This window comes from Lissotriton vulgaris, chromosome 1_1 (assembly GCF_964263255.1).
Source record: "Lissotriton vulgaris chromosome 1_1, aLisVul1.2, whole genome shotgun sequence".
In the NCBI taxonomy this organism is placed as follows: Eukaryota; Metazoa; Chordata; class Amphibia; order Caudata; family Salamandridae; genus Lissotriton; species Lissotriton vulgaris.
Window position 1 is genome coordinate 2,047,195,743 of NC_141685.1, and position 26,385 is coordinate 2,047,222,127.

General features: G+C 47.6%; 1 protein-coding gene across 4 annotated transcripts in view; it reads left to right on the forward strand.

Moving 5' to 3' along the window:
• ABCC9 (ATP binding cassette subfamily C member 9) overlaps positions 1–26,385 on the forward strand; it is a 915,119-nt gene that overhangs the window by 422,585 nt on the left and 466,149 nt on the right. The window lies entirely within an intron of this gene.

Sequence of the window (26,385 nt, forward strand, 5' to 3'; positions counted from 1 at the left end):
CCATCGGAAAGCGGGAAACCTCGCAGCAAAGACTTTCGGACCACAGCGACATACAGGGGCCGATGAAGTGGCAGGCCTTCCTCCAGAATTTTCACACGAAGCTCCTCACGATCTTCGGGCTTGGACCGGTACCGCTGAAGTCGCCCCACCTTGGGTGCCAACTGAAGGACCTGGTTTTAGAACCCAGCGGCTTCACGGAAAACGCCCGATGCCTTCGAGTTCCCCTGCCTTGGCAAACAGAGACACAGGATACTTCTTGATGACGTCAAAGACCAAAGTTTATTGGCTGCAACCAGGAACAGAGGTCTACGAAGCACACTCAGGTGGTTCGCTGGAGACTGCACAAATTCAATGAGCAGAGCATGGTCTTTTATGCCAAAAATCAAGCCTCAGGCAGCATTCAAAATTAGCATTGGGTTCATACAAACAGACCAATGACAGCATGACATTTCAAAAGTAGCGTATGACAATAATCCCACTATCCGTTGTCCAGCCCACCAGAAATGACCAAGCAAATTCCACTTTCCTGTTCGGTCAGGCCGGACAAACCCATCATAAAACCCTCTACCCATATCAGTAATCATGTCGTGAAGGAAGGAACAGAAACAGATTGGAAGCAAGATAGAAAGGTGGGTGCAGTGTACTATAAACTCGGGCACGTCCTACTCTTTGATCTTTATCTGACCAGCTGCTTACCAAGAAACTGGCTCAACGAGGTCAGCCTTGGGCAAAGGAGTCAGTTCGGCCAGGTCATTCAAAAGTCAGCTAAGGCATACGTGTCTCAAGGACTCGTTCGGCCGCAATCATTGACCTATGTGAGGGCAACTACTCAAAATGGCTGCCACACACAAAATGGAACCCAAAGGTTCGAACGAAATTCCCAAATACAGAGTGTTCTCATTGATCGATTCATGCGAAAACACTTGTACATGCTACACTCGTCATTTGCGGTCTGCTGTCACCAAAATTGTCTATTTCCGACGACCTTTATTGAACGGGTTCGGAACCACCAAACCTCACTCATAAACTCACGGAACTACAATGGTTCACCACCGAACTTCGATAGTCCAGAAGCACTTGCCGCCGCCTCGAAAAGGCCTGGAAGAAACACCAAATCCCCTGAAGCCCACAACAACTTCAGAGCCGCCACCAACACCCACCACCAACTCATCAGAAAAACGAGGAAAAAAGCGATTGAAGACAGAATCTCCACTCATGCACTCAACAGCAAAGAACTCTTCAACATCATCAAGGAGTTCCCCCAACCCACCAGCGAGTCCACCGACCTCCCTCTCTCACAAGACCTCAGCGACAAACTCAGCACCTTTTACCACCACAAAATCAAGAGCATCTACGACAACTTGGACGAAGACAACCAACACACTGAACCCTCACTAACCACCGCCAACACCCTGAAGCCAGCGATCGACAACTGGTCAGCCCTCAACCCAAAGACACAATGAAGAGGATGAAGTCAATCCACTCCGGGGCCCCCACGGACCCTGCCCCCACCATATTTTCAACAGAGTTGCTGACACCATCGCACCCATGCTCTTCCACACCATCAACTGCTCCCTGGCAACCGCCTCATTCCCTGTCGACTGAAAACACGCTGAGATCAACCACATCCTGAAGAAACCCTTGGTGGACCCCACCAAACTCAAAAACTACAGACCCATCTCCCTGCTCCCGTTTCCAGCGAGTCATTGAGAAAGCCATAAACAGCAAATTCGCCACATTCATCGACGAGGACAACATCCTCGACTTCTCCCAATCCAGCTACAGACAAACCCACAGTGCGGAAAACGCCCTCCTTGCCGCAACAGACGACATCCGTACCTTAATGGACAAAGGAGAAACAGCAGCCCTCATCCTCCTTGACCCCTCAGTGGCGTTCAACACAGTCTCTCACCGCACCCTTATAGGCAGACTCCACAACACAGGGATCCAAGACAAGGCCCTCGACTGGATCCGCTCCTTCCTCTCTAGCAGAACGCAGTGGGTCAGACTCCCCCGTTTCCTCTCAGAACCAACACCTACAACCTGCGGAGTCCCCCAGGGGTCCTCCCTCAGCCCTACACTCTTCAACGTCTACATGGCTTTGCTCGCCCCCATCGTCTGAACCTACCGACTCAACATTGTGTCACATGCAGATGACACCAAACTCATTCTATCCCTATCCAACGAACCCAACAACGCCAGACACAACTTTCGAGAAGACATGGAAGCCGTTGCCAACTGGATGTAAAACAGCTGCCTACAAATAAACACAAATAAAACGGAAGTACTCATCATGGGCCCAAACCCAGAAGCCTGGAATGACACTTGGTGGCCCCCGCCCTCGGAAGCCCGCCCACCCCCACGAACCACGCATGCAACCTGGGAATCATCCTGGACTCAGAGCTCAAAATGGACCACCAGATCAACTCAGTCTCATCCTCCTGCTTCCACACCCTCGCCCTGCTATGTAAGACCTTCAAATGGATCCCCCTCGAACACAGAAAGACCGATACTCACGCCCTGGTCACCAGCAGGCTCGACTACGGCAATGCACTCTATGCCGAAATAAACAAAAACCTCAACCGCAAGCTACAGAACATCCACAATTCCGCAGCAAGACTGGTCTTCAACCTGTCAAGCAACTGCCACATCTCCCAGCACCTGCGCATACTCCACTGGCTCCCCATTCAAGCTAAAGTCATCTTCAAGATGCTAACACACGCTCACAAGGCCCTCCATGACACCGGACCAGCATACCTAAACAGCCGACTCAAATTCCACGCACCCCAAAGGACCCTACGATCAGCCCAGCTCTCCTACACTGTGATCCCCCACACCAGAAAGACTAGATCGGGAGGCCGCTCCTTCTACTTCCGAGCGGCCAGTGCCTGGAACGATCTTCCGCTCCACCTCAGACAGATAACATCGCTCCCCATCTTCGCAAGATACCTCAAAACTTGGTACTTCGACAGAGCCCCTTCTTGATGAACTGGAACCTGCAAACCACCCCAGCGCCTTGAGACCCTTACGGGTGAGTAGTCGCGCTTAACAAACACCTGATTTGATTTGATAGGAATACGATCTTGCACACAGAGACCAAACATATGCAGTGACGAGTACCTATTTGCCCAGTTACTTGAGAAAAGCAAAACATCCCTCATTTAAGTAATACTCACTTCAAGTCTACTTCCACAAGGTCATCCTGTCTTCATGGCATTGTCAAGAAATTGAGTGGAGATGTTAATCAGTGTTTCAGGTGGACTCTCACAATACTCTTGCGAGGCCCGGAGTATCATTGGCCTCATCCTTTTGTAGCCTTGCTTAGCAGCAGGAAGATGCTGCTGGGTGCACGCATCAACAATGAACAAAACAACTGTGTTACAAGACCTAAGAATTGCTGACTAGACAACTGTTAATTGTACTGTGTCCTTTGCCCCTGCTGAACCCCCTTCTATACCCTGGTCTAAAACTAAAAAGTAAAGGTTATTAAAATAATAAACTTCTATTACTAAATACAATTCCCAGGAAAAAACAAGACTCATCAGAACCCTTAACTATCCAATGTGTTCTGTTATTGAGGCTTCACGTCTTCCTCAGGTTCCAAAAGCTATCACTGCGAAAACACGGTGATGGTTGCTGTCTGACATTTCTGAAGCATTAAAATGTTGTTTTCAGCTACATATTGTGTATATTGTAATAAATATCCTTCAGATTTTGCACGGAATGCACAGTATTGGTGACATTTTGAGACACTGGCTTGATAACACCACAACTTTGTGGGAGCTTTAGAGTTTTTTCAGGAGGGTGACATTCGGCTGGTTTTTAAGCGTATTGACATAGTAACACTTCCTCCTTCTAGATTTTGTCAGCATCCCATGTTGAGAACATTTTGAGTGCATTTGATGAAATCATTACATCAAGAACGTTTTACTGTTTGTAAAGAAGGCCAAGAGTTTATGGTGTGTCTTGGCAGTTGGTGAAGCCCGTGGCAGGACACAAAAGCAAGTTCATTTATGCTCACAGACTTGCAGCTGCAACACTTGTTGTTTATTTCATTAACAGTTAAGTAAAGCATTGTAGTCTGTGGAGGAGGGATTATATAGGATTATGAAATAAGAACATCTTGCTGTGCATTTCTTCTTCAAACCCAGTATTAATTACATTTGTCTACCCGACATTTAACTAGCACTTTGAAAAGTATTACATACTGTACAGGAGGCAGCGTTGGCAGGTTGTTAGTGTTTGATAGAATGTACTGTGCTTGCGGATATACCCTCCACACTCTGTAGTAATCACATGTGACGCAGAATGGCCGCCGCTCAACATCTGTCTGGTGTGAGGCAAACAATGCACACTAATCAACATGTGTTCAGCGCCTTTAGCCAAATGCATGAGGCATGCACAAAGGTATGCAACACTACTTGAGCCTTGGCCTCTGCATGGGCTGGTCAGACCCGCATAGTGTGAGGTACAGTGCAGGAAGAAACCATACATTGACTATCCAAACACCAGCCACTGCCACTGGTAATGATGCCACAGGGGCACTGTATCTTTCCCAACACCCCAAAAACACAATTCATCTCCAGTGCAACAGAGCCTGAAGGGATGGAGGAAACAGCACTTTTTTAAACACCAGCCAGAATGCTTGCACAATTTCAGAAAGCATGTACGTGACCTGCTTCTAGTCTGCTTACATGTCCCCAGGCTTCGCCCTGTGCCACTACAAGTTCCAAACCTATGTTAGCAGCATCAAAGTGACAGTCATTACGCCGAGTGCACACTACACCCATGCACCTTATAGAATGCCTTTCCCACTTTGAAGAGTCCCCAAGCCTAATTAGCAACTATAAATGGGAGACTCGCTGCGCACAACCATAGTGTGGTATTATTTATGCATGATTAATGGTTGCATCGTGCTCCTGGCAATCTGGGTCCCACAATGTCACATGTGGCAAGCCTTGAACCAATGAGGGTTTCTCATCTTTGCTGGGCTATCTGAAGCAACACTAGAAAACAAGACCATCAAGATCTCAGCCACATGCTGGCATTTGCTCATATTGTAATAAAATGCCACTGGGCAAAGAGAATTACTTGTGCTCAGCACCAATACTGTGAATTCAAGAAATATCCATGCACTAGTCCAAACTCAATAAATCATCTGAATGTCATGAGAAATATTTGTAGCTCCATCGAGGGGCCTGCTTCTTGGATTACGGTTGTGGAAAGCAAGCAGGTGATGCAGTTGCATTGGATTAAAAGCCACGAACAAGCGAGCCTATTACAGAAGTGACAGGGAAACATTGAGACCCGTAATCTGCACAAGATATACTATCGGATGATGAGTGGGCCATAACATTTTTTTTAACAATTTGGATTAAAGTTGTAGTCCCAGTATCTTGGAGGGGCCATTTGGAGGGAAAGAGCCTCAAAATGACATGATCTCCTCTGCATTGAAGCATTGAACTTGCAGTGAATGAGGTATTATGAAATTCGTTATCCACTTCATCTTAGTGATTTGAAAAAAATGATTTATCTGAAACTGAGAGCAGGTGCACCGGTCAGTATAGGACCCGGTCTTTTTAATTACGAGGAGAAAACATTTACTGTCCTGAAGAAGGTGGCCCTATTGCGAATATACCACCGAAACACGTTGACAATCAGAGTATATGTTGTGTTAAATTTGGAAAAGGCAGCAATAAGTTACAGACAGGAAACCTAGACCCATGCTGCACGCTCTATGTAGATACCCAAATTAACATTTAGAAGACATAGTGAACTGTCTGTGTTATTTTCTCCTTATTTAACGGTATCTTTTTTAACTGTGTATTTTAAATTGTGGTGCTTATGAAGTATATAGGGGCATATTACCAAGGGCTAGTATCGCCGCTTTCTCGGCGAATTGTGCCGAGAAAGCGGTGATACTGCTAGAGCCCTAATAACAAGGGCACTTTAAAGCCTGGCCCAAGCCCACTTTGCATGTCGGCGATAAACATCATTAATTACATGCAAAGTGGGCGTTCCCACGTCCAACCACATGTAAAATGTGGTTGGTGGTGGGAACACCCTATTATCAAGGAAGGCGATGGGAGGAAAAGACCTGCGATAAACTCATTTATCGCAGGTCTCCCAACGCCTGCTCTGACCATGCGATAGGCATTGTTAACATGGGGGTGTGGATCATAAAGCTGAATCCACCCCCCCCATATTATCAAGGCCCATATTAGCGCATGAAAACAACGTTTGTTTTCATGGGCTAATGTGCCATATCGCAGACTATCGCCGGATTTCTATTTGCCTGCCTGATGCGCATTGATAATTGCGCGCTAAAAAGGCAATGAAATCCGGCGATACCGGAATGTGCGTTGTGCGTTTTCCAACGCACACCTCGGTAATATGCCCCATGAATTTATATGTTTTTTCGATGTGATCAAATCTTTGTGTGTAATACAGATTTTGCTCATTTTAAGACTAATTAAAGTATATGAATATTTTTTTAAGAAGTTGTAATCGACTTATATGTGCTTTAATCATTAATGAGTGTGGGTTGAGTGGATTATAAGTATGGCCGCTCTATGAATGCAAAGTGGTAACCATATAGTTGATTAAAGGGAAAATTTCTTTTAACTTCTTGTGGCACTTTGACAGAAGATACGTACACCGATAAGCTGCAACTATTTATTGCAGAAAAGGCTTCAATACAAAGAGCAACGAGAGTCCACTGTTTTTTACCTTCTGCACTTTCATGATAATTGATAAACCTCCACATTTCATTTCACACACAGCACCACAAACATCATCCATCACTGCTTCAAACATATTCTATCTCGTGCTCCCCTGCATTCTCCGACACCTACACTTTCTACAACTCTATTCCACACGCACAACCCCTTCTTACATAATCACAACAGAAAGTAATAAGAGAACAAAAAAGAAAAAGAAGAAAAAAAAGAAAAGGCAAATGAAAACACAACCTATCTGAAATGATTAGAGATGGGTCGACTATTAAACAATCTGTCTCCGTAAGAGAGTAATAGGGGTGGATCCTCAAGTATATCTTCCTAGATGCAGATAAAAAGAGAGAGAGAGAAAACAGAACATATGACACATTATTTTCTTTTTAAAAACGTTTTCTTAAGAAAAGGCAACCTGTGTATGCCTGCATATTTAGATTGTCACTTACCCTAGTCATTATGAACCACAGGCTTCATGGCAAAGTGTGGGGGCGAGTCCTACATAGTCACACACTTGGTAATGTAAAATTGTTTACAAACAAAGAGAAACAAAGCTCAGGTATCACCAATGACAATGTAGCATTCTTTTACAACAGTGTATGACGGTTAAAAAAAAAAAGAATTCAACATACCAGTCACTTAATATGGTATCCTTTATCCATCATTAATACTTGCATGATCTCATATGCATCATGGTCAAAATAAATCACGCACCTACGCTCAATCATACATACTCTCATTCTTATAAAGTATCATGCATGCATATTCCGAACATGTTGCCAGAATATCTGTATCATGGTTGTAATAAAACATGCACTTCCACTCGCCCATGAGATGTGGCCGTACATGCGCAGATGCCTTTCAATCAATCAATCAATCAGGTGAATTTGTAAAGCGCGCTACTCACCCGTTAGGGTCTCAAGGCGCTGGGAGGGATGGGATCCGCTACTGCTCGAATAGCCAGTTCTTGAGTTGTTTCCTGGGTCAGGTGGATGGGGAGGGAGTTCCATGTCTTGGCCGCCAGGTAGGAGAAGGATCATCCTCCGGCGGTGGCTCTGCGAATGCGTGGGATGGTGGCGAGGGCGAGGCTGGTCGAGTGGAGCTGGCGGGTGGGTCTGTAGAATGTGAGGCGGTTGTTGAGGTACTTGGGGCCCAAGTCGTGGAGAACCTTGTGTGCAAGGGTGAGGAGTCTGAACGTGATTCTCTTGTTGATGGGGAGCCAGTGCAGGTCTCTCAGGTGGGCAGAGATGTGGTTGTGGCGGGGGATGTCCAGGATGAGTCGTGCGGAGGCGTTCTGTATGCGCTGGAGTCTTTTCTGTAGTTTGGCTGTGGTTCCCACGTAGAGTCTGTTCCCGTAGTCCAGTCGGCTGGTGACGAGGGCCTGGGTGACCGTCTTCCTGGTTTCGGTGGGGATCCATCGGAAGATCTTTCGGAGCATGCGCAGGGTGTTGAAGCAGGATGACGAGACGGCGTTGACTTGTTTGGTCATCGTGAGTCCAGGATGGATGTACCATGTTACAACGCATACTATTACAACTACCTACCGTTACAACGCGACCATTACAATGCATACCATTACAACGCATAGCGCTTTGAGGTGCTGGATAGTGGTAAGTATAATTTACTATTCTAACTCCAGTCCCCGTGGACCCTAGGGAAGGTGTTGGATAGTAAATTATACTTATTCCCTATCCTAGAGCGCCCCCCAGCGCAATGCGTTGTAATGGTATGCGTTGTAAAAGTCGCGTTGTAATGGTAGTGCGGAGTAAAAGATGCGTTGTAACGGGTGTATACCGTCCAGGATGAAACCCAGGTTACGTGCGTGGTCCGTTGGCTTGGGGGCGGTGCCCAGGGCAGGGGGCCACCAGGAGGCTTCCCATGTGGAGGGGGATGATCCCAGGATGAGGACTTCCGTCTTGTCTGAGTTCAGTTTCAGGCGGCTGGACTTCATCCATTCTGCAACGTCTTTCATTCCTTCCTGGAGGCTGGCTCTGGCGGTGGTGGGGTCGTTGGTGAGGGAGAGGATCAGCTGGGTGTCGTCAGCGTAGGAAATTATGTTGAGGTTGTGTTGGCGTGCTATGGCTGCGAGGGGCCTCATGTAGACGTTGAAGAGGGTGGGGCTGAGCGAGGTATGCCGCAGATGACTTCGGTGGCCGCGGATCGGAACGGGGGAGGCGGACTCTCTGTATTTCTTCCGGTGAGGAACGAGACGATCCACTCCAGTGCCTTCCTTTGGAATCCGGTGTTGCTGAGGCACTGTATAAGTGTGCGGTGGCATACTGTGTCGAATGCTGCTGAGAGATCCAGGAGGATGAGGGCAGCTGTTTCCCTGTTGTCAAGCAGGGATCTGATGTCGTCGGTGGCTGCAATGAGGGCGGTCTCGGTGCTGTGGTTAGCTCGGAAACCGGACTGTGAGGGGTCGAGGGATCCGTTTGTCTCGAGGAAGGCAGCGAGTTGTTTGTTGACGGTCTTCTCGATGACTTTGGCAGGAAAAGGGAGGAGCGAGATGGGGCGGAAGTTCTTGAGGTCCGTGGGGTCCGCGGTGGGTTTCTTCAGGAGGGCGCTGAGCTCAGCATGTTTACAGTTCTCCGGGAAGGTGGCGGTGGTGAAGGAGATGTTGATGATGTCCCGGAGTTGGGGTGCGATGATGGAGTCGGCCTTGTTGAAGAAGTGGTGCGGGCAGGGGTCGGTTCGGGATCCGGAGTGGATGGTGTTCATCGTGAGGGTGGTGTCTTCGGTGCTGACCGGTGTCCAGTTGCAGAGGGTGGGGGTGGGGGGCGCTGGTTCGGTGGTTGGGTGCGTGGTCTGTGCGGCGAAGCTGTTGTGTATGTCGGCGATTTTGCGGTGGAAGAACAAGGCGAGTGAGTCGCAGAGGTCTTGCGAGGGTGTGATGTCATTGTTGCAGGCGCTGGGGTTCGTGAGCTTTGTGACGATGCTGAAGAGTTCCTTGCAGTTGTGGTTGTTGTTGTCCAGTCGTTCTTTGAATGTTGCCCTTTTGGTGGTGCGGATCAGCTGGTGGTGTATGCGGGTGGCATTCTTGAGGGCTGTCATGTTTTCTGTAGTCTGGTTGTGGCACCAGGCTTCCTCAAGGGTGCGGCAGTTTTTCTTGAAGGTTTTGAGTTTGTTGGTGAACCACGAGGCTTTCTTGTTGCCGGGGCTGCTTTAAGGTACCTTATGTTTATATTACCTGAATTCGCCTGCTCGTTGTATGGCCCTTGCATCTCTGCACCGTTTACTGGCGTCATTGTGCACGTGCGGGGTGGCCAACCAGCCTAGACAAAGCGTGACTCCCCCTCCCCAACACCCATCTAGCCAAAAGGCTGTTACTGCCCCTGGAGTTCTAGGAGAGACCACTTGTCCCTCCCCTTGGGCGACCCCATTCAAGAATGGCGCCGCCCTCTAAGGACCTTAAATTTACTGCTCACCAATCATGACCTTACTGCCACAGGCCAGCATAGTTGACTGACTATCTGCCTCCCCCACCCTCCTACACTGAAAGGTCATGCCCTGTCCTTAAAACTCACTAGCCAAGCCATTATATTTTCTAACAGGATTTCATTCCCTACCCTAGTCAGGTGGACTCCGTCTTTTAAGAAGCACGGCTCCCCACTGATACACCCGTGTGCGATCGTCTGTATCTGTGGAGACCTGAACAATTTCCCTATTTTATTGTTGATCCTCCTTACTGAGTGATTCAATGCTTTTACCCCTCCATTTAAATCTGGGTACCATCTGAGACCATACTATGGTGCACCACTGGCATGTCTTAGCTAACCACACCACTTCTGAGATTATGTCTTCCATCAAGCCTCTTTTACCCAGATTTACCAGATCGTTCCCACCCAAGTGTAGGATAACTACGCTGGGTAGAGCCCCATGTTTACCGAAAAGATCTGTAATGAAACCCCTAAACTGACTAAGGAAGAGACCCCTTTTCCATGGAATGATACTCTAAAACTGGCCTGCTCAACTCTGTGTCCGTAATTTCCTGAAAGAAAAACGTCTTACATATGAGTGGCCAATGATCCAAACAACATGTAATCCTGCTTCCTGTGGATGCGCTTGTCCTTGTACTGTATCTTGCTGCGGGTGCGCCGACGCCAGTTTCCCCCCTGCGTGACAGGTCTGTGAAACTGAAATGTAAGCAGAGATGGAAAATGCATCAGTGCAAGTGAGAAATACCACACTCATAGCATGTGTAACTGCACATAGCACTTACAATTGGAGGACCACCTCCCAATCCTTTTCACACTGCTGCTGTGCAAACCTCTAGCTGTTGCTTCTGTGGCAGCCCCTATTCTGAATGAGTGTGTCCCAAAGCACGTAGGATCCAAACCTGCCCTGTTTATTGCCATGCCCATGACCCTCCTAAACTGGAACCTGGTGAGCAGGGTCCCATCTGTATGTATTAGTAACGCCCCCCCCCATTCCCCCCTCCCCCCCCCCCCCCCTTGCACTATTCCTCTGTCGTAGGAATGTTTCTAAAAGAGTCACCGGGCAGCAAGGATTATCGAGTGCGCGGTGGAGTACTATTACTCCACTGGATTTTCTAACAGATATTAGTAAAGTGTCGCCCTGTACTTTTGCATGTTCAAGCTGCAGCCCTCCTTGCACATCCTGTTTATTCTGCGCCACCAACTCCCCTATCCTAAAGGCTCCATAAAAGGCCAATGAAAAGGCGGTTCTGAATAGCAACGCCTCCCCTGTTGAGCTGCAAATACCATCAAGAGCTGCTAGTACAGATGTCAGTAGTTCTATCCCAATTGGGCGTCTTGTGTCTGGTGCTGACCCCTGGAGGCGTCGCCACCCCTTCAGTGCCTTTCTTACAATGAAACAATTGATAGGATCCCTGTTGCCCTTGATTTGTGCGAAGAAAGAGATTGCTGCCACATGACGCCTGGCTGCCGCCGCAGTGCGTTCCTCCTTATTCAGAGTATCTAAATACCGCAGGAATGCCCCTGTCTCCTGCCAGCTTTCTACCCAATTCTGCCCCAAAAAAGCGCAGTAAGCCCAAATCGCCCCTTCACAAGCTTTCCTGGTCTTGGGAGCTAGGCTAGCTGCCACGAGGTTCTGTAGCTGGGAGCACCAATCTTCCGAAGTACTTCTGGGAAGAGTGTTGGTGTTGCCTCCGCAGAGGGTAGGTGTTCCCTGAAAACCTGCATCTTGAAGCAAGAGAGTGCATCAGCAGCATCATTCAAGACCACGGGGACATGTTTAGCCTTAAACTGTATGTTCAATTTCAACAACACTATTTCCTGCAACAGGAGGAGGATCATTTTACACCATGCAGCCTGTTGGTTGATGCATTCTACTACCATCATGTTGTCTGAACAGAAAATCATAGATTGATTACGCAGATGATGAGGCCAAACAGTGAGTGCCACCCAGATGGGAAAGAGTTCCAGGAAACCAATGTTGACTGTCACACCATTCTCCACCCACCATGCCGGCCAATGTTGTGACACCAATTCATTTCCAAGTATGGCGCCAAATCCCAAACTGCCTGCAGCATCAGTCCATAAACCTAACTCCGCAGAAGTAGTGGGAGGACCGGGCCACACCACCCTGCTGTTGAAACCCTCCAGAAATGCCATCCAAATACGCATGTCCTGGCGAACCTCAAACGTCAGTCTTGTGTGATGATGTTTTTCTTGGAGACCTGTCATGAGATGGAGCGGGAGAATGGTTGTGCAATAGGTATAACTCTTAGTGCAAAATTCAACTGAACCACTGTCTGTTGTAATTGATGTAAGGTTACTTTATCTTTTGCCAGGCATTGCTGTTGTGTTGTCTTGAATTTTGCGATTTTTTTCTGAGGGAACCAGAAACACCCCTGTACTAAATCTAATTCAATGCCCAGGAATTCTATTGTGGTCGCTGGACCCACCGTCTTCCCTGGCCCCAGGGGAACCCCAAAGGCACACATGAGCAATGCCCAAGCACACTCCCGGGAGCCCGCCGACCCCAGAAAAAGAAAATCATCAAGATAATGCATGACACATTGGTGCCCCGTCGCCTGTCTAAAGCCCATTCCAAAAATGAACCGAATTTTTCAAAGTAAGCGCAGGAGACGGAGCATCTCATGGGCATGCACATATCCATGTAGAATTTGTCCTGAAATTTAAACCCAGCAGGTGGTAATCAGGAGGATGGACCAGCAGCAAATGGAAGGCAGACTCAATATCTGATTTGGCCAGCAAGGCCCCGGGGCCCAGACCCCTTAGCATATCCACTGCCTGGTCAAAGGAAGCATATTTTACAAAACAGAATCACCATTGATGGTGTCATTCAATGAATGGCCTCTAGGGGCTGACAGATTATGAATCAACCCGAACTCCCCCTTCTCCTTCTTGGGTACCACTCCAAGGGGTGAGCAAACAAAATTGTGTACAGGGATGGGATCAAAAGGTCCAGCTATTCTGCCCAAGCGTAATTCTTTTGCAGTCTTTGTTGCTGCCACCCCAGGATTGGTCCTTACAGAAAGATGTTTTTTACAATCTGGTGTCCCCATGTAATCCAATTCAGGAATCCTAAAGCCATACAGAAAGCCTTCTTGTAAGGTCCTAGCCATTGCATGATCTGGGTATTTGTTTAACCAAGGAGTCATAGCCATGACGTCAATGAGTGATTGTGTTACCAGATGTGTCCTCTCCTCACTCCTGTTTCTTCTTTCCTCTATATCCTGATTTTTTGAGGCATTTTGATTCTGGGTGAGATGGGGTTGCGCACATAGAGCATGTGTGCCTGAACTTACAAGTGCCTTAGGCCCTCGTGCATGTCCGCCTATTAAAATCCTGACATGTCCCTTTCCGTCCCCCACCGCTCCCTGGTCTAGGGGACGTTGGCGAGTTTGGGGTGGCCGAAAGGGCTGAGATGATTGAAATGTGTGACCCTTGTTGAAATTTTGCACTGGGTTGCCCGGCTGCCCTGGCCCAAACTGATTCAACCATGCAATCGTGTTGCCTCGGTCCCAGGAAAGTGATGGGTCAGATGCCCTAGCCTTCCTGACATTTTTGTCATATTCCTTCCACCCTACACCCCCATATTTGTCATGAGACATAGTAATCCTGCTCTGGTAACAAGCCATCTCTGTTTGTATGTTAGGAGAACGCTCAGCTGTTATTACCATTAATACTGAAAAGGCCCTAATCCAGTTGCTTAAATTCTCCTCTACCCTGAATTTCAACAGTTCACTGCGCCACTCACTAGGAAGTATCCAATCCTTCTGTTTCCTTGAATACTCCATTTCCCTCTCTTCAACGAGTAGAGAGAACATATTAACGTAAGAACCAGACCATACCAATTCTTTCACTTCCCGTGTTACATGCCTGCCCAAATGTTCCCTTCCTGTGTGTGACTCACCCACACCCAGTAATGGCATGTCACTTTCTTACCTATTGCAACAACTCCAGCTGGCTCCATCAGCTGTCCTTCCCATGGCTGCTCACTGGCACATCTTTGTTGTTTCCTGCTAAAGGAACCCCCCCTGTTGGTTGCATGAGAGATGGAGTACCTGGCCCTTCGCCTGGCGTCCCACCTGGTGTTGCAATAATCTTTGCCACCAGGATGTATGACGTTACAACGCAGGCTATTACAACGCCTGCCTTTACAACACGGTTTTTACATCGCAATCCATTACAACGCATAGCGCTTTGGGGTGCTGGATAGTGAAAAGTTTAATTTACTATTCCAACACCAGTCCCCGTGGACACTAGGGAAGGTGTTGGATAGTAAATTAAACGTATTCCCTATCCTATCCTAGAGCGCCCCCCAGCGCAATGCGTTGTAATGGTTTGCGTTGTAATGACCGCGTTGTAATGGTAGTTCGTTGTAAAAGTTTCATTGTAAAGGTTGTTCACCTTGCCACCATCTTTTTTGCCTCAGCCAAAGGGTCCTCCCCTACCTCCTTTGCCCCCACTGAAGTTGGCAGCATCCCTTCCCTCCCTAACCAAGGGAGAACTGCCGCTATCTGCGTCACTAATTCCTGTGGGACCTGATTGATGTCTGTCGGGGTACCTGATGGGACACCACCGTGTGGCCCCACCGGGACCGTTGTGACAGGTGTAGGGACCACTGGGGCAGGTATAGGGATCACTGGACTAGGTGTGGGCACCACTGCCATAGGTGTGGGGACCACCGGGGTAGGTGTGGGGCCATCTGACACGGTGTGGGCACCACCAGGATTTGTGTGGGGGCCACTGGAATACTTGTGGGCCCCTATGGGACAGATGTGGGGACCACCGGGACCGGTGTGAATGGAACCCCTGAGGGACCTCCGCCCGAAGGAACCTCACCCAGATGATGGACTGGCATGAAGGCTTTTTCCTGATTCTTCCGCTTCCTGGGCATAGCCCGCCTGGGGAGTGGATCCAATTCACTCCTGGGGCCTTATTTATGAAGGACTTGCACCCCCGGTGCGTCACTTTTAACATGGAAAAAAGTGACACACCGGTGGCGCAAGGCTTTCATAAATGAGGCCCCTGGGTTTTAAGGGCACTTCGCTTAGGCCTCCCCACCACCTCACACTGCCCTTCCACTCTTTCCCTGAGTTCTGCAATGCTCTGCCCTATTTTTTCAACCTTTCCCCATCTCCCATCCATAGTCACCATCCTACGCATCATTGATTCCATCAAGTGCTCCATGTGGGAACGCTTCGTGCCACGTTTGCTGGCCGTAGCTCCTGACCCTAGATTGCAAGGTCACTTATAAACTGATAAGCAATAACACTGTAAACACAATGTTATCTGTACCTAAGCATCTTCTCTCACTGAGAGCCTCCCCACAATATTTGCCTGGCCTGGAAACCTGTCCAGGTCCTTACCTGAACACTGTTGGAGGTACACAAACGGGCCGTAAGCACCACGCAACTGGAGCCGCGCCGCACCAGCTAACCTGAGTGTTGGGCAAGTAATCTCAAGCCTGTGCGACCCACAGAAGCAGTGAAATGCAAGCCTGTCTGTGACCTGTGTGAATGATGTCCCTGTGACCCGTCCGATGCGTCACTGCAGAGAGTCTTTGAAATATGGAATCTGTAAGTATGACAAGGAGAACGTTATATCCCTGATAGCAGCTTAATCTGCAGCTGTATACCCTTGCACTGTCCCTTTCTGCAAAACTGCTTGCCACCTGGGCAGTATTTATCCTCATCCCTAAAGTGAGTATGCAAAAACAGTACCCCTACAGCAGTACACAATTATAGTTCAATGGGCCTGTTGCCCCCTTTAGTTCAAGATCAACTTCTATATGCACACAGCCTTTGTTATCTTTGAGTAAATGAACTAACTATGTTGTATTCACACCGCAATACTCAAAATTCTTTTAATTTAACTTCGGCTCTGCTAGTTTCCTAAGCAAAACTGAACTGCCTGAACTTATTTTTGCCTGGGTAGCCCTTTTACATACCGGAAGCGTGTGCAAGCAAAACGATTATGCCTGATCTCAAACAATTTCAATACTGAGCTCTACCGACTACCACTAGGAATATGTATTGCGCTCTTGCTCTCAAATTGGCAAGTGCTTAAAATTGCTCCTGGGAGCCCCCTACACAACGAGCTCAGCCAGCGGCCCCAGAAGCTCCCCCGATACCTTGGAGAAGCGCTGCATGCGCTCCTCGACAAACAAGAGCCTTCCGCGAAGCGGGAGGGAGGGGTGGTCTGGGCGTCCTATTCCTCGGCCGAGCTGCCCTTCCTCTGTACACGCCGCCTGCTTCTCTGGTGCCGTCACGCTATCCGGGGACCCTCTGCTACCGCTCCCTGCAGAGGAAACAACCAAAAATCAAAGCCACAGAAGATAAAGACCGATTCCTCCCGGCGAACCTGCCCGACGTCTTCAAAGATGTTCCTGACGCCGGCACCACACGCATCCGATTCCTGCAAAGGAAAGAAAAAGAAAAAGAATTACAGCCTCTCTAGAGGCTGGAAGGGGCAAGCCTTGGAGTGCGGAGTCAAAGAGGCACACTCCCGTGCTCCCCGGCCTTTTAACCCCTTGCTTGCCAGGCCGGTTCTAACCGGCCTGGCCTTTACTCCTTGGTGACCCGGAAGTGATTCTATCCCTTTCCGGTCACTGGGAGACCCAGGGCCAATCGTCATCAAGGCGCGCCTGTCACGTCATTGTAGCGCGACAGGCTTGCCTTTGCCACAGAGAGAGGGTGGGGGCCGGTGCCCCTGCCATACTTGTGGCGGGGCCGATGTCGGCCCCACCATTCTCTTGTTTTTGTTCCATAATTTTCATGTAATGAGCATTGTCTCCTGCTAGCCTATCAAAGTTAATGTCCACTGAGTATACATGTTTATGCAATACTAAGTACAGGCTGAGATAACAATAGGACTTGTGTGTGACACCCTAAATCAGATACTTCGTCTGAGGCGGAGAAAAGGGGGACAGGTTTTTAGACTCAATAGTGCACCATAATGTGATATGACTTTCAACTCTGTTAAACGCCAGCAATTGTGTGATACACAGAGTTAGCAAACCACTAAGGAATGTTATTTAGAGCCTTACTAATGTAAAGTAATGTGATGCAAGTTTCAACTCTCTTAAATGCCAGAAATCTTGATACACCGAGTTAGCAAGCCACTAGTGAATGTTAGTTAGAGGCCCCAGGATGGGTACGCAATGGTGCGGCCCTGCTATTACCCAAGTGCCAACAGTCATAGTGAGCACATCCTGATGCAGTATGCTCCTTAACAGACAGAGCATAGGTAACGTGCTCTGGCCCAAGCGTTTCAAATTGTCACTTACTCCGTCAGAAGGATGGCGTGTTAATGATACCTAGCGGAGCCCCCTCCACTGCCTATTGTGGGATGCAGGCTCTGCTATCAGACTGTTTTAGTATCCATTGGTGCTTTTGACCTGGCGTGTTTCCCTGTTCTCGAAAGGACTACAACGCTGGAGAGAGTTGTAGTCCACAAGGGAATGCTTCGAAAATACCGTTCTCCATAGCCTAGCTGGAGACTAAACCTGGAATTTAGAGGCACTGGAGGGAGGGGGGTTCCTTCAGCTCCATCTCCCCACTGAGGCAAAACTTGCACTGCCTTCAGCTACAACTCAATTGTTAACAACATCCAGGAAAAAGCAAACACTCAAGGGAATGCAAGATTAAAGTAAAGAATGTGAAATGTAAGCAGGAACAACATAGTTACCTTAATTATTTTGGACTTAATATTCAGAAATTAGCTAGTGTTTTGCCTGAAAAGTTAAGGATATGACTACACTGCCCAGAAGGGACCCGTTTCAATGTCCATTGCTTATATCCTTACAAAACGTAAGAAGCATGGTTTAAAAAGACCACATCCCTGAACACAGAGCCGCTGTACACAATTAAGCATGAAAGGCACAGTACCTCCAGGATTGGAACATTTCCCACCCAGAGAAAACAATGTTGTTTAAAGAAAGACGAAAGTAACGCTTTACAGGTAAACTTTGTAAAGTGGCACTAAAGTGTTTGTGTGTGAATAAAATAAATCTTGCCACTTTGCAACCACTTGTTCTATTTAGTTATTTTTCACATTTCAACCTTTGATGTCTCTCTGTCCCAAGGCTGCCCTTTGGAATAGGAAAATGTCAAAAAAAGACATTTCCAGTAAAACTGTTTTCCTTTTTTGGATCCATTTAATGGGAGGAACAAATAAACCAAAGGAGTCATGGTTTTCAGTAAGTGTGTAAGAGCTAGACAGAAAGAGAGGGAATAAGAGGAAAAAGGAGGGGGCAGCTGCCAGCGCAGAGCAGGAGAAGTGGACACTGTCCTTGACTTCTCTGAGAAAAAAGAAAAAGACTGAGTCCTTTTCCTTCTCTGCCAGCCCCGCCCATTCCCGAACCAAAAACCAATGCAGGGCCTTATCTATGTACCTTGGCATTTTTTGCTGTTCTGGAAAGCATTTAAAAAAAATAATAAGTAGGGGTACGGAATTGAATAAAATGAAGTAGTAGGGGCACGCCGTGCCCTGCCGATCCCGCCCAATTTGACCACTGCCCAAATTACAGTGAAACATAGAAGTTCTAATTCTAAAACTCACAGCAAGGGTATGTTGTATGTGAATCCAAATGTCTACAGCCCTTAACTTTGTTGGATGATGCAATAGAATACTCCCAACTCAATCCTATTTACTGTCAGAAAACAGAGAAAAGGGGGAAGTAGCGCCTAATGAGATACTATCACTGGTATGTTTCCTTCTCGGAAGTAAAGCATAAGCACCTAAATGAATACATCTGTGAAAGGCACTATTCTGTAACTAAGGGCCAGATGTTCGACCATGTACAAACACTATTTTGCGACTCGCAATAAATTGTGAGTCGCAAAATAGTGCTTTGCGACTCGCTATTAATAAGGGACATTCCCTTCCTAATAGTGACTCTGTAGCCACGTTTGAATGTTTTGCGGCCGCAATCACAGTCACAAAACACTTGCAATTTACCGCCCTCACCAAGAGGGTGGTAATGGGGTCGCAAATGGAAAGGGGTCTCCAGGGGACCCCTTCCTCTTTGTGACTTGCTCTAAAAATATTGTTTAAGGGCAGGCAGTGGCCCCAGGGATCACTGCCTGCCCTTAAAAAATAAAACAAAAACGTTTCATTTTTTTTTAAAATGCAGCCCGTTTTTCTTTAAAGAAAACGGGCTGCACTTTAAAAAAACTGCTTCATTGACAAGCAGTCCCAGACATGGAGGTCTGCTGAGCCCATCAGGCCACCATCCCTGAGAGGGACAGCCATTCCCAATGGGGTCGCAAATTGCGAGTGGCTCATTAATATTCACGAGCCTCGCATTTTGCGACCCCATTGGGAATCGCAATCAGTGTCTCTGACACTGTAGTACATTCCAAATTGTGACTCGCAATTTGCGACTCACAATTGAGTGCAAATTGCGAGTCACAATTTGGAATGATCGTACATCTGGGACTTGATTTGAGGTAACTTGCCCAAAATAGCGAATGCTGAATTTGATGTCCAAACGTGCTTTTGTTTGTCTATATATCTGTATGTTTGTGTTTGTATATGTTATGTTTTGTGTATTGTGTGTGCTGTGTGGTGACATTAGGTCATTCCTGACAAGAAAAGGTGTCCGTAGCGAGGCCTAAATATGTAAAACTTGTTGCATAAAGGGAATGACTATTTACACACTCTGGATCTTTGTTCCTGTATTGAGAACCCGTAAGAATCTTGCGTGGCCACTGGAACCCCAGGTAGCTATCCCTGCCTGACTAACCTGCAGTGACTAAAACAGCACTCAGAGCAGGCCCGGTTCTAGCTAGGGAGAGATGAGGGGCACTGATGGAGGATGGTAGTTAGGGAAAGCCAAGGAAATCCAAGGAAGAGGTCATGGGGTGAAGGGAGGAGCCACGGAGAGATGAGGGGCACTGATGAGGGGCCAGGCCCACCCAAACATGAGCCTGGCCCACCCAAACAGGAGCCTTGGCCCTCACAGTGAGGGCTTGAAGGGAGGCGTGCAATGCACAGGTCGTGTGTGTCCGCCCAGGCCCAGACAACTTCCCGGGCGCACACACATAGAGACAGTTTTAGAGATTATTGCAGCCGCACCGAGTACTTCACAGGTCTTTAAAGACCATTTAGATTTGTTTATTTTTTCACCCCTTCATCTCTGCATGGTGAAAGGTGACAAATCCTTTCTTTGAGAATGGTAGCCTTTGGTAACCTTTTCCTACTGTCCTGCTGCGTTGATATTTCTTTTTCTATGCAGTGCAGGAGAAAATACGTTTGTTTATTCCTAGTCACCTTTCCTGACCCCTGCAGTGGCTTATCACATCAGTCTGTGACACAAAATTTGACTAATGGAGTAGGTAAGAGAGTATGTTACTACATTTTTTTCTTTTTAAAATCTGCACAGGCCCAGCAGGGCACATACTTCGTGTGTGCTTCATTTAAACAGTTTATATCATTATCATGGCCGATGTAGGACAACAATAAAACAATACAAAATGTCCAGATAATGCTGGTGATTAATGATCCTGCTGGAGAGCAAACATTTGTCTGTTAGTAGTTTTTAAATGCAGATGAACTGTATTTTATGAGTAAAGAGCAGTGGGTTACTGCCTTTGTCACAGAGATCCTTGTGTTACTTGCAGTTCAGAAGTTTCAAACCTAACATAGGACAGTGACCAATGAACTTTCCTCAAAGAGCTGCATACAAACATGAATGGTATAGTTAGAACTTTGCTTTTTTTATTTTGTGATATAGTTAGAACTTCCCCAGTCTTTCATTATTCTAATGTTGCTAAAATGACTATGTTTGGGCAGATATATATTTTTATCAGTAAAGCTGACCCCCATGGAATACTATTTACATACTAAGGTTGTGTTTCCCCAGACCAAGCCCTCTTAAAATATACTGCCCACCAGTATGGATGACATGTGATTCCTACACCTTGTAATCCTCATTGGCTTATGTGACATTCCCTTTAGACTGATTTACATATTTGTATGATTCATTGTCTCTGTATAATGTATGCGTTGTGTAAAGTACTGACACACACTACACTGATATGAGTAACGCTATTCAACAAATGAAATGCATATGAGAGAGGGGCTACGTAAAGATGAGGAGCACTGGTGGAGGGTGGCAGTGAGGGAATCTGAGGAGGAGGAGGTAGAGGGTGGGGCTATGGAGCGATGTGGGGCACTGTTGGAGGGTGGTAGTGAGGGAATCCGAGGAAGAGGTCATGGGGTGGAGGAAGGAGCTAGGGAGAGATGAGGGGCACTGATGGAGGATGGCAGTTAGGGAAATCCAAGGAAGAGGTCATGGGGTGAAGGGAGGAGCCAGGGAGATATGAGTGGCACTAATGGAGGGTGGTAGTGAGGGAGTCTGAGGAGGAGGTCATGAGGGGGAGGGGCTACAGAGAGATGTGGCAGTGAGGGAATCCGATGAGGTTATCAATAGGGGGGCTATGGAGAGATGAGGGGCACTGGTGGAGGGTGGTAGTGAGGGAGTCTGAGGAGGAGGTCATGAGGGGGTAGTGCTATGGGGAGATGAGGGACACTCGTGGCATGTGGCAGTGAGGGAATCCGAGGAAGAGGTCAATAGGGGGACCATGGAGGGATGAGTGGCACTGTTGGAAGGTGGTAGTATTTACGGAGAAAGAGGTTATTGATGTAGCGTCAAAAAAGACTTTCGCATCAGCGCTGTAGCCGGCCCTGTCATAGCCTTTCTGTTTTTGTTTATTTAATTAGCAGTCCGGCCATAAGGGCTACTGTGGAACATACTTTAAAGTGCGTGCTAATTATATTTACTGCTATATTCAATGTCTTAAATATGAAGTTGATTTTACTAATGTTTTTAGCGAGAAAAGTTAAAGTGGAGCCCGACGGTGCCTGATATGGGGCTGTGGCCCAGGTCATCTGTGAGATAAGGTGCACTGGAGAGGAATAGTGTCTAATCAAGCCTGTAAGGGAGTGCGTTGCAGAGTCAGTGGTCAGGTGGAGGTAGTAATGAAGAGGAATTCTCCCTGAAGGCTGGGACAGAGGGAGCCCCAGGAGTGTCACTTGCCTGATACTCCCACCTCAGAAACCTCCTCTTCCCATCAAAGGAACATTACATGGAACAAACACTTTTTGAGAGTGATAACATTAAAAAGAGATTTGGAAGCGAGTGTAAGACTAAGAAGAGATAAAGGAGGGCTCTGAAGCAGGCCTACCTAGACATATATGCGACAAATCAAGCCCGCAGTGGCCCACCCAAATGCCCCATTGGCCCATCCAAATAAAAATTTCTGACTCAGAGTGGGGCATGTGTGTTTTTTTCAAATAGTTCACACTAGCCTATTTATTACTGTCAAAAATTAGAGAAAAATAAACGGGCTATCAATACATACAAATGCTAGCTGCATTTTTAGATACAATCAACAGGGCCAAATCCTAACATAAAAGATAAAGGGTATCAAAGAAATGCCATATTTCTTTATAGAGCTTTTACAGCTATATCCTCTAGGAGCTGAGAATACACATATAAAGGGATACAGGATTTGATGCTAGACACATTTTAATGGAGGTATAATAAATGTTCTCCTTTTATGTCATGAAGGTAGGTAGTTCAATATTATTAAACTAGAGCTTTTCCTGGAAATAGACATAGACATGGGAAATCCAAGGGAGTACTTAGAATTTTGACATAACTCTTTATATTGAGACTAGACATATTTCAATGCATTCTCTGATAGAAACTGAGAAAAGACTGAAGCGGAATGCATAACTTAATCCCTGATTAATAAGGTGTGAAATACCATCATTCATTTATTTATTTTTCTACTGGTTGCTATGAAAAATGTGAAGTTAAAAACAACAGATACTTTGATATGTTACTTGGAAAGATACTCATAGTGTGTGGGGTGTCGTGCTAAATGATGGAGTTTGATTGTAAGTAATTTTCTGAACTTATGAAATGAAACAGAAATTGTTCTGCATCTAGATATATATGTTTCAAACTTTATTGACTTTTTGATAGCTCTGGACTGGACTTTTTTTAATGTGTCTGACACTACTTTACATCGATGAATAATGGTATCTGGTTACAACTGACAATACAAGTCGAGGTATCCATTGCAGTAAAAAAGAGGGTGCCGCCCAAAAAATACGTTTCGATGAATAATGGTTTCTGATTACAACTGACAATACAAGTCGAGGTATCCATTGCAGTAAAAAAGAGGGTGCCGCCCAAAAAATACGTTTGGGGGGATCACTAGGGGATAACGTGCCTGGTACTAGGCTTCAGGTTGTGAGTGATGTTGTTCATATATTTACTGGAGGAATTACAGCTCCTTTTTGAATTGATAAACATTCCTTCCCCCTTTGGTTGTAGTCACAGTTATTATGTCTCGGACTAGGCAGCGCATGCGTTGTCTCATCAGAGAGATGCTGTATACACAATAGTGGGGGGAGCTCCGCCCACTTTCCCTCTATCTTTGTGATTGCCCACAATCGCAAATGCTGCATGCTGATTGGTTTTTGTAAACTTAATCCCGCCTCATGACGGCCATGTCGTCATTATTGTCCCTCCACAGCTATCAGCCCCTTTACCTTTTAAACGGTTTCGTTTCCCTGCCTCCTCCCGTTCCCTCCCGCAGTCTGTGACTTCTGAAGCCAGCAGCACCCCCACTCCCTCCTGTTCGTGCCTTTTTTAACGCGGCGCACTTCCGTATAAAATGCAACAGGGCTCGCGTAAATACAGGTCCCGTTGCATTTTAAATGCTTGTTTGGTGTGGGATTGGTGGGTGAGTTAGCACTCCTTTTTCGTTGCAGCGCAGGCTCTGCTTGTTTCTCTCTCATGTGCGCACAGGCACTAGCAGACGCTACTCAGTTGTAAACAGGAGTTCTGTCTGCAACCTCCTTTGATCAAGAAAGCGCCATCCACATGCTCGTAAACTCTGGGAATTGGAGCCGTGGTGTGTGAATCGTGCTGGAAGTGCGCTTGAGTGAGGGTGCCTGGAGCAGGAAGGGATGCTGGAGGGTCCGTCCCTTGGTGCATGGACTTGGAGAGGTTCTGGTTGCCCCAGTGCCTGGATCGGGTCCGGTGTCTCCACAGCAGATTCAGACCGAGTGCCAGGGCTCCCTCAGCAGAGGAGCTGCTCGGACAGGCCCTGTCTTTTTGCTGAAATGCCAAGTATTGCCGAACGTTGCAGGTGGCCCTGGGGGCATCAAGGTGCATGGACCGGGAGAGGTTCTGGTTGCCCCAGTGCCTGGATTGGGTCCGGTGTTTGCACAGCAGATTCAGACCGAGCGCGGGGCTCCTTCAGCAGAGGAGCTGTTCGGACAGGCCCTGTCTTTTTGCTGGAATGCCAAGTATTCCTGACGGTTGCAGGCAACCCTTGGGGCGTCAGGGGGACTGCAGGGTTCTCCAAAAAAGGAGAGTGACCAAGGCTTTGGGACAACTTTGTTTTCTTTCTGTTTTCACATTCACCCTTGCTGTCCCGTCTCTCCTGCCTTCACACCAAATGCCCACTATTCTGATGCTCTTCTTCCTCCTTCAGTGCTCCCTTCTCTTCCGTAATGACCAGTCTAGCGTCACCCACTCTTCCGTTCACCCTTGGTGCCCCTTCTCTCGTTCATTCACTGTTCATGCACCCTCCTCTGTGGCCCTTCTTTCTCTTCCGTTGATGCTTGCTGCCCCTCCTCTGATGCATTTAGTATTAATATACTCTCTTCTACTGTGCTTGCGTCCATTCCATTCACACTTGGTCCTCTCGTTTCTCGTGCATTCACTATTAATGCGCCTTCATCGGGAGCCCTTCGTTCTATTACACCCACACTTGATGTCCTCTCTTCTTGTGCATTCACTATTCATTCACCCTCCTCTGTGGCCCTTCTTTCTCTTCCGTTGACGTTTGGTGCCCCATCTCTGATGCATTTATTATTAATGTACCCTATTCTACAGCCCTTGGCTCCTTTCCATTCACCCATGGTCTCCTTGACTCTTGTGCATTCACTATTAATGCACCCTCCTCTGTGGCCCTTCTTAGTGCCCACACCGTCATCCGCTCCCACCCAACATCATACACATTTTTCCCATATAATGATTACACTGGACACATTGTTTCTGGGTGAGAACTGCTTCAGGTTTATTTTCATACAACTAGCGTATCATGTTTGATGGGTTATCTTATGGGCGATCCAAGGCAGGCAGCCCCTCGCTGTCCCGCCTGCCTAATGAGCCAGCCAGCATGGTGAGTCGACGCTCGGACAGTGCAGCACCTTGTAGATTCTTATCTTATACTCCCGCCCCCCCTTCAGGGCGGAGCGGTATGGCACACCCCTGGTCGGTTCAGGACCCCCGACCACCCGAAGGACTAACGGGGCGCCGTCGCGGTTTCCCGGAACCTCCTGCGGCTCCAGGTCCTTGGCTCAGGCACCCTTACTGTGCCAAGCAGAGGTACCCTTACTGTACCAGTCTGCCGCAGAGGTACCCTTACTGTACCCGTCTGCCTCCAGATAGCCCTGTAACTCTGCCTGCAACACAAGAAAAAACATTAAAATTATTCAACATGTCGGCGCCACCTGTCCAGCCGCTGGGTATGAGGATAGGGTGGGTGCAGCGCTCAGGCGGGTGGACAGGAACCGAAGCAGGACAGAGGCAGAGCTAGGGGCGGCCGGAGCTTAAGTACCTGGCCCGCCCCCACTGGTAAGCCCTCCCCTGGCCGTGCATCATGGAAGACCCCGGGGAGGGGCAGATGAGGCTCGCCGCGCCTCCTACGGAGCCCTTGACAGGGGGGGGACTGCGACTAGTGTCCACTAAGGTGGCTGCCCTGTTAATGTCCCCCTGCGTGAGACGCGGGCAGCGGCATTCTCTTCTTGCACCGATCCCGTCAGGTGGACATGGGCTGCTTCAGGAGTACTGATTTCTGACATCAATTTGAGCCTGATCTTCGCCGCAGCATGCAGACAAAGGAGTATTTGTCTGCAATCTGAGAGATTATCAGATGGCTAACTAAAAGTATCTCGTCACGGAGACCGTGAGCGTGAGACGACAAGTGTGACAAGTTTGGAGGCTAACTACATTTAATCAGCATTAAGGTATTGCTTGTCCTTAAGAGCTTTATCTAATGGGGTTACTGGACGCTTTTGTAAGTCTAACGTTTCCTTTTTATCATATACTTAACTTTCAAAAGCACACTTGGGGGCAGGCAGAGCATAAGGTGCTGCATAGCTCAAAACAT